Source organism: Capricornis sumatraensis, unplaced genomic scaffold (assembly GCF_032405125.1).
Source record: "Capricornis sumatraensis isolate serow.1 unplaced genomic scaffold, serow.2 scaffold1, whole genome shotgun sequence".
Lineage (NCBI taxonomy): Eukaryota > Metazoa > Chordata > Mammalia > Artiodactyla > Bovidae > Capricornis > Capricornis sumatraensis.
In genome coordinates, this window is record NW_027184612.1 from 1546656 (window position 1) to 1554240 (window position 7585).

Here is a 7585-nt window from a genome sequence, read left to right on the forward strand (position 1 = left end):
ATGGATCAGATACTGACAGTGATGACATATCAAGGGTGGGAATTCTCTCTAAACCGACACAACAGGATTCTTGGTAAAACTGGAGGTGGCAGGCTACAGACAGGGCCCACGGATGAGGCCTCCAGAGGAGCTATGATGCAGAAAGTGTACACATTTATGTTCTTGGACTGTTTAATTCTAATGCCACTGTACAATCTGACAGAAAGCAGACTATGAAGAGGCCACATGTACTCTCAACCATCCTTTCCTCTCTGGGTCTCTGAGCTCCGTTTACTCCAGGACTCCACCCACTTCTTCCATCCTATTGCCTTAAGTGACCTGCGCTTCCCCTATCAAACTGCCCTGGCCTTAAAATTCTCTTCTAAGATCATAAAGAGGAAAAGATTTGAGTGTTCTTACCAGGGAATGATGACTTAAAGGTCTACATCCTATAAAACGTTGGCATTATGTAGTAGAAACCTCGAGCAATGTGAAATAAATTGAAGTGACATTTTGGAACAATTGAAGTTTTCCAGGAACCCCTCTTATCACAGCTCACTGGTGTATCTGCTTGGATGCTGACACTGCTTGTGACCTTGACCATAAATACTTAGCAAAAATTACTGAAAACACTTTTCAAAAAGTATTGGCCAATGCCAAATTTTTTTCCTGCTTATTCTTTATCCTATTTCATTCTTCCTTTTCTGTGGAAGACTGTGCTCTCCTTGAAGTCAGGGTTCATGCCTCTTCATTTGTGGATTCACTACATAAAGGAGATCTTGTTCAATATATGTTTGTACAATTAAATCAAGTTACAAGCTTGGATAAAGCCCTATCACATCTCATGTTCAAAAATGGAGAATAGGCAACTAATCTAAACTTGGTCTTTGTTTTACCAATCAGATCAATGAGGTATATATTATTATTATTTTATTTTATGAAAATGTCTTTAATACACATATATTAAATTCATTTAATATGTTACTTTTGGGGTGGGGCTTCCCAAGTGGCAACAGTGGTAGAGAACCTGCCTGCCAATGCAGAAAACAAAAGAGACTCAGATTCGATCTCTGGGTCAGGAAGATCCCCTGGAGGAGGGCATGGCAACCCACTCCAGTATTCTTGCCTGGAGAATCCCATGGACAGAGGAGCCTAGTGAGCTACAACCCATAGGGTTGCAAAGGGTCGAACACGGCTAAAGCAACTTAGCACACCCACACTTTTGGGGTGACGGCACAGATTCTTGGTAAAGTGTTCCAAAGGCAAGATGAAACAGGCCTTAGGGTAGCATGAGGGCTATGAAGCAACTATAACTCCAATCACTGTAAGATTTAAGTAGAGAAACTTCAAAATCTTAAATCATAGCAACCCCATTATGTATCAGTCCCTCCTAGATGATCAGTTTCAGTCTTCCGTAACTATTCATTTACGAATCATTTCAGACTTCTCGAAAAGTAGGAGAACAGTGCTCTCGTATACCCTTCGCTTAGTTTCCCCGCTGTTAACATGTTCATTGACTTTATCATGCTCTCTCTCCCTTCTCTTTCCTCCCTCTCTCTCTCCCTCACCCTCTCCTTTCTCTTCCTAGGCAGATAAACGGGGATACGTGTGTGATTCAAATATATCCTCTGAATCCATCTCCTTTATTAGAGAATATGGCACTCTATGGACAGCCTGGCCTCCCTTAAATCAATCTGGCATTTGAACTGGCATTTCCTTTGAAATCCCCCCTCAGTCTTTCCTCAGTCTAGCAAGCATCACTGTGTACCAAAATAATAGAAGAATGATGCCTGATGGTTATTTCTTTGAGCAAACAATTCATGCTAGTTTAAGTTGTAGATATCAACTTTAAAATATATTAAACTTTTTGGAACCATTTTAGAATATATTGTAGTCATGTTGAGCTCTTGAACCCTAAATAGTTCAGTATATGGTCTCCAATAATAAGAACGTTATCTTTCTTAATCATAGAATAATTATTAAAAGCAGGGAAAATAATGTTAATACTATTACCTAATATATCATCTTATTCATTGCTAAATAGGTCTGTGATGTTCTTTATAACAAAGAAAGATGAAACGAGGGAAGAAAGGGAGGAGGGAAGGAAGAAAGGGAGGAAGGAAAAGAAAGAAAGAAAAAGAAAGGAAGGAATCTTCAGACTAGTGGGCTTTTTATTGCTTTCCTTGGAAAACTAGGGCAGAGGGTCAACAAATCTTTCATTTTTGCTTTTTTCATATACTTTAAGCTTTTAAAATAAATTTTAAACTGTTTTTAAAGCCAGTACATATGCTAAATTTTGACAGTTTGCAGCCCACAATCGCATTAACATGTGCGGCCTGCTGGGCTCCTTTTTGTGTAGATGTTAAGGTTTCTCCTGCTAACTCTGTTGAATTAAAGACATCCCGACATTCATTCATTCATTGTTCATCCACCCACTTAGCAGTGCCAGTAGTATTGAGGACCTACCAAAGACCTGTGCTGGATGAGATAAGCTGTTAGTCTGTGATTATTCATAGCTACTTGTCTACGAGAACTGCAAAATCCATAGAAATAAATCCAGAAGCTGAGACTGATAAAATGCTACAACTATCCATAATCCTTCACTTCAAATCAAATAGCTCCATCAGTTTCTTTATTGATTTTGTAAAAATCAAATGTTAGAATTTTTAAGTTGGAAAATAAACAGTTTTTATTTTAATATGTTTAAAAATATTTATATTATCCTTACCTTTTTATTTGGGGGGTTTAAATATGCATTTGTATGCAAAAAAAGGGTAAGGTTTCTAATACTATTTAAACATAACTTGTCTAGACCTGAGTTTCCAAATATTTTTTGTCACACACCCATAAGTTTAAGAATTAATATATTCCTTGATATATGTTTATTTATATAACAGAGCTGGTGGCTCAACTGTAAAGAATCCACCTGCAATGCAGGAGGTTTGGGTTCATTCTGGATCAGGAAGACCACCTGGAGGAAGGCATGGCAATCCACTCCAGTATTCTTGCTTGGAGAATCCCATGGACAGAGGAGCCTGGCGGGCTATAGTCCATGGGGTCACAAAGTCAGACACGACTGAAGCAACTCTCACACATGCACATTTACATAATAAGTGTATACTAGTGCAGTAGTGTTGTATATATATTATACAACTTACCCAAAAAGAAAACTCTAAAAAACCCACGTAAAATGAAGATAAATAAAAGTTCTCATAACCTCTTCCTTGACTCTGTTGGCTCATCTTATTGATCCAATTGGCTTCATTGGACCCCTTGCTCGTCCTTGTACTGTGCTTTTCAGTACTTTGAGGCTGGACTCTTCCCTGCTTTATTATCTATTCTTGACTATCATTTTTATGGTGATGACTAGTACTGCACTGTAAAGGTCTGTTTAAAGGTCAAATTCATTTTCACATTTGTATATCACCTCTATAAATGTCATTTTTTTGGGGGTATGCTCATTCATGTCATACTTGCTTGTAAATATTTGTTCTCTTCCACATGACTGTTACATTTTTACTTGTAATAAAATTTTAGATAAGAAGCTTCAGGAAACATTTGCACTAGAGATAAAGAATGATAAATTAAAGAAGTGACTGAGCAGAAAACTATTTTTACCACAAGCGTTACCACCCACCTCATGCACCTAGAGAATGATTTCACACATTAAGAAGATATAGATAACTCAGGAAAAGAGCACTTCTTCTAAATTAGCAATAATTCCATGTTCAGTGCAATATGTGATAAGGAAATGAGGAAGAAACAGCTAAAATCAACATGTGTCTCTGTCAAACAATTTTAAAATTGTTTTAGCCATAACACTTGAAAGGAAATCAGATTACTAGGTCTCTGAGGGCAGGGCTAGTGTTCATTTTTATGTGTACTTAATGTGCTTTTGCAAAAAACAGAGTTCAAATGTTTGTTGAATGAATGTTAGTGGATTAATAAGCGACAACATTTCCCCAGCTTCAGTACCAATAATTTTGGTCAGAATGAGCAACCTGAACTGCTTAGCTCATACAGATTACCAGAAGTTCTATGTTCCCCTTACAGTCTTAATTTACACGGTGCTGAATCTGTATAAAATATGCAGTTCATCCACTGAGTTAGAGCTGACTCAGATGCATTCCTTTTATAGCTGAGTAATTTAATACACAACTTCTGTATCCATTCATCTACTGATGGGCATCTAGGTTGCTTCCATATGTAGCTTTGTAAATAGTGCTGCAGTGATCGTTGGGGTACATATGTTTCTTTAAATTCTGGGTTCCTCAGGGTGTATAGGCCAAAGAGTTTACCGATGGTATTCAGATCTTCTGTAGTTTACTGATTTGTTGTTGCTCTGAATTACTGATCTAGGTAATTTAGATTTTATTTCTAGTTAGTTTTTAGAATTTCCCTTCATATATTGCATTGAAGTTTAGTTTTATGACATGTTCCTTGTAAAGTAATGGTTGGTTTTATTATCCTGCCTTATCTCCAGTGATACTTTTTGCTTTCAAATCTCACATTATTTTTTTTCCAATTTTGCTGATTGTTTTTATGACATAATTTTTGCATCATTTAACTTGCAGTCAGACTATGGTCTCTTGTAAGGGGCATGGAATTAAGACTTTTGTTTCAAAAAATCTTTGCCCTTTAATTTGAATATTTACAGTTAATATATCTTATTATAGACCATTTACTCCTTGTTTTCTACTTGTCCTACGTTTTTATGTTCCTTTGGCTCTTCCTTTTAAATTCATCAAACTCCATTTTCCCTTTATTAGCTCACAATGTTTATATAAGTAGCAATTACACATGCACCATGACTTATTAGCTCTTTTACTGCTTCTCAAGCAATGCTGAGACCTTAAATTTATTTTATTACTTTTTCCTCCTCCTTTTGTTTTTAATGCATTCTAATTTTTTTATATATTTCACTATTACTCTTATGTGCAGTTAGATTTTATTTAGATTTATTCACTTATTTATCCTTTCTGTTATATTTAATTCCTTTGTAAAGTCCTTATTTTCATCTATGATAATTTTCCTTCTGCCTGCAGGTCTCTCTTCATCATTTAATTCAGTTGGTTCCGATGAGAACATATTCTCTAAATTTTGTTTGTTTGAAGATTTCCCTATTTCATCTTCCAAACACATTTTCTCTGCCTCTAGAATTCTCAGTGGGCAGTTATTTTCTTTAGCACTTTCCATTATTTTCTAGTATTAATCATTTTTGTTGAGAAGTGAGCTGTAATCGTAATCTCCTGCATTGTTCAAAGGTCAGCTGCTGTTGTCTTTCCTCTGGTTCCTTCTAAGATGCTCTGTTTTTCTTTGCCATTTGTGAGTTGTACTGTGGTGGTGTTAGATATGGTTTCTTTATATTTACTCTTGTTGCATTGTTTAGTGCTTGTTGAATTTATGGCTTGGTATATTCTTTTTAGTTTTGAGAACTCTCAACTATTATTTCTAAATATTGCTTTCACCCCAGTCTCTCTCTTCTTTTCCCTTTGGACTCCAATTTAAACATATGATAAAAATGTTTACTGTGGCCCATATGTTTCAAATGCTCTTTTTTATACTTTTTTATCCTTTTTGTTTTCCATGTTTAGCCTTAATATTTTTACTGTTACTCTGTCTTCCAGTTCATTTATCTTTCTTCACCTATGTTACGTCCACTACTGAGTTTTAATTTTAGTATAATTTTGAATTCTATCAATTCCGCTTCAATCAGTTTCTAGTTGTCTAGTTAAATTTTCTACCTTGTCATCTATTTTTCTGAACTTGGTAATATTTATCCAAATATATTTGAACTTTAATATTTAGGTCATCCACGATTCTGGTTCTGTTTTTCATTCTAATTCTCCTTTTCTTGGTAGTCTTGGTGGTTCTTCAATGAATACCAGACTTGGGATATGACAAGTTGTAGAGAATCTGAATGACATTACAGTTGAGCTTTGAACAACCTGGATTTAGATTGCACAGATCCACTTATATATGGATTTTTTTCCCAATAACTGCAGCACTACATAATCTCTGGTTGGTTGAACCTCAGATGCAGAACCATAGATGGGAAGGGCTGCCTATAAAGTGATGTGTGAATTTTTGACTGCATAGGGAGTCAGTGTCTCTAACTCCTGCCTTGTTCAATGGTCAACTGTACCTTTTTCAAGAGAGAATTTCCTACTCCCAAGTAAGGAGCAGAAGGAAAGATCACCTCATTGATCTTCAGTCCTTGCACCAACATCATACTCATCTTCCTTCTTTATAGATGTTTCCTTTAATGTAGCTGTTTCATCAAGCTTCCTAACACACGTTCATATGGACACAGAGACACATACACATACATATAGAAACTTCCAGTGTCCTAATTCATGTCATTAGCTTTCCACTGGGCCACTATTCTTTGGTGGGTTCTGAACCTCAGTTTTATCTCCTCAGCATTATAATAAGACTTCTGAGTCTTTGCTTTGACTTCAGTTAGCTTTTGTTTGACTTCTTAGCATCTTGCCTTGTCTCCCTACATGGAAAATGTGATACGTCAAGGGACCACTGTTGCTGAATTGAGCTCGAGTCTCTGAATCTTTCCTGTCTCTGGGATTTTGACCCTTAAAATTCTAGCTGCCTTGTTATTTCTAAATTCTCACTTTGCTCTCTCCTCAGTCCTATGACATTGTCCTAAGATCTACTGGCTTTTCTGCCTCTTAGGAGCCACATTTGGTTTCTCAGACTTTTGATTTTCATCAATAGTTTCTACATGACTGGGCTAGAAAAGCATGCGCAGAATGCTATTCTCACTTGAGTACTTTTCTATGGCATGGCTGCCTCATTAGCTTTATAACGTGAATGTGAAGTCTCAGTCGTGTCCAACTCTTTGCGACCCGCCAGGCTCCTCGAGCCATCAGGGAATCCTGGCTTTATAATGCTCACAGTCAAATGTTGCATATGATTTACCTGACCTTCCTAGTATGTGTTCCTCAGGTAAACTGATATAGTTGGAAGCAGAAGTCCTTACCTACTATTGGAAACTTCTGTTTTATTTTTCTATGAATTCTTTGATTTATTTTACTTTGTCGCATCTTCCATCCCTTTTTCCTACCCCAAATTCCCATTCCCCCAGTTAATTTTAAAATTAAAAATTATAATTAAGCTAATATGTTAATTTTCAAGGAATTAATTTTGCTTTGAAGGAGAACACAGGTTGGTGAATGGAATATGGACAATTTTTTAAGATCTTTTTCATTTCTAAGAGTAGTAACCAGCCATCTGCACCACGATAAATTAGTCAACTATGTAAGGAAGCTCTCGTTATAAAATCAGCATTAGTCAATAACAATTTAAAAATTGCTTCACTTTCTTACTCATGTCACCAATTTCCAGATGTTCAATAGGAGCTTAAAATCATGAGATAGGACATGGAAAATGGCCTATCTTAGTAACTATAATTATTGGGAAAATGAAATTATAAATAAGGATTTGCTATGAATATATTCAGACCTTTTGTTCCTAACCATCTTCCAGAAGAAGGTTCAAAAGTTTCACATAGAAACACCTCTTGATAAGTAAGAAACAGTAAAATTGTTCATAATAGTTCTTCTCTGATCCCATTATGTGATTCTCAGGT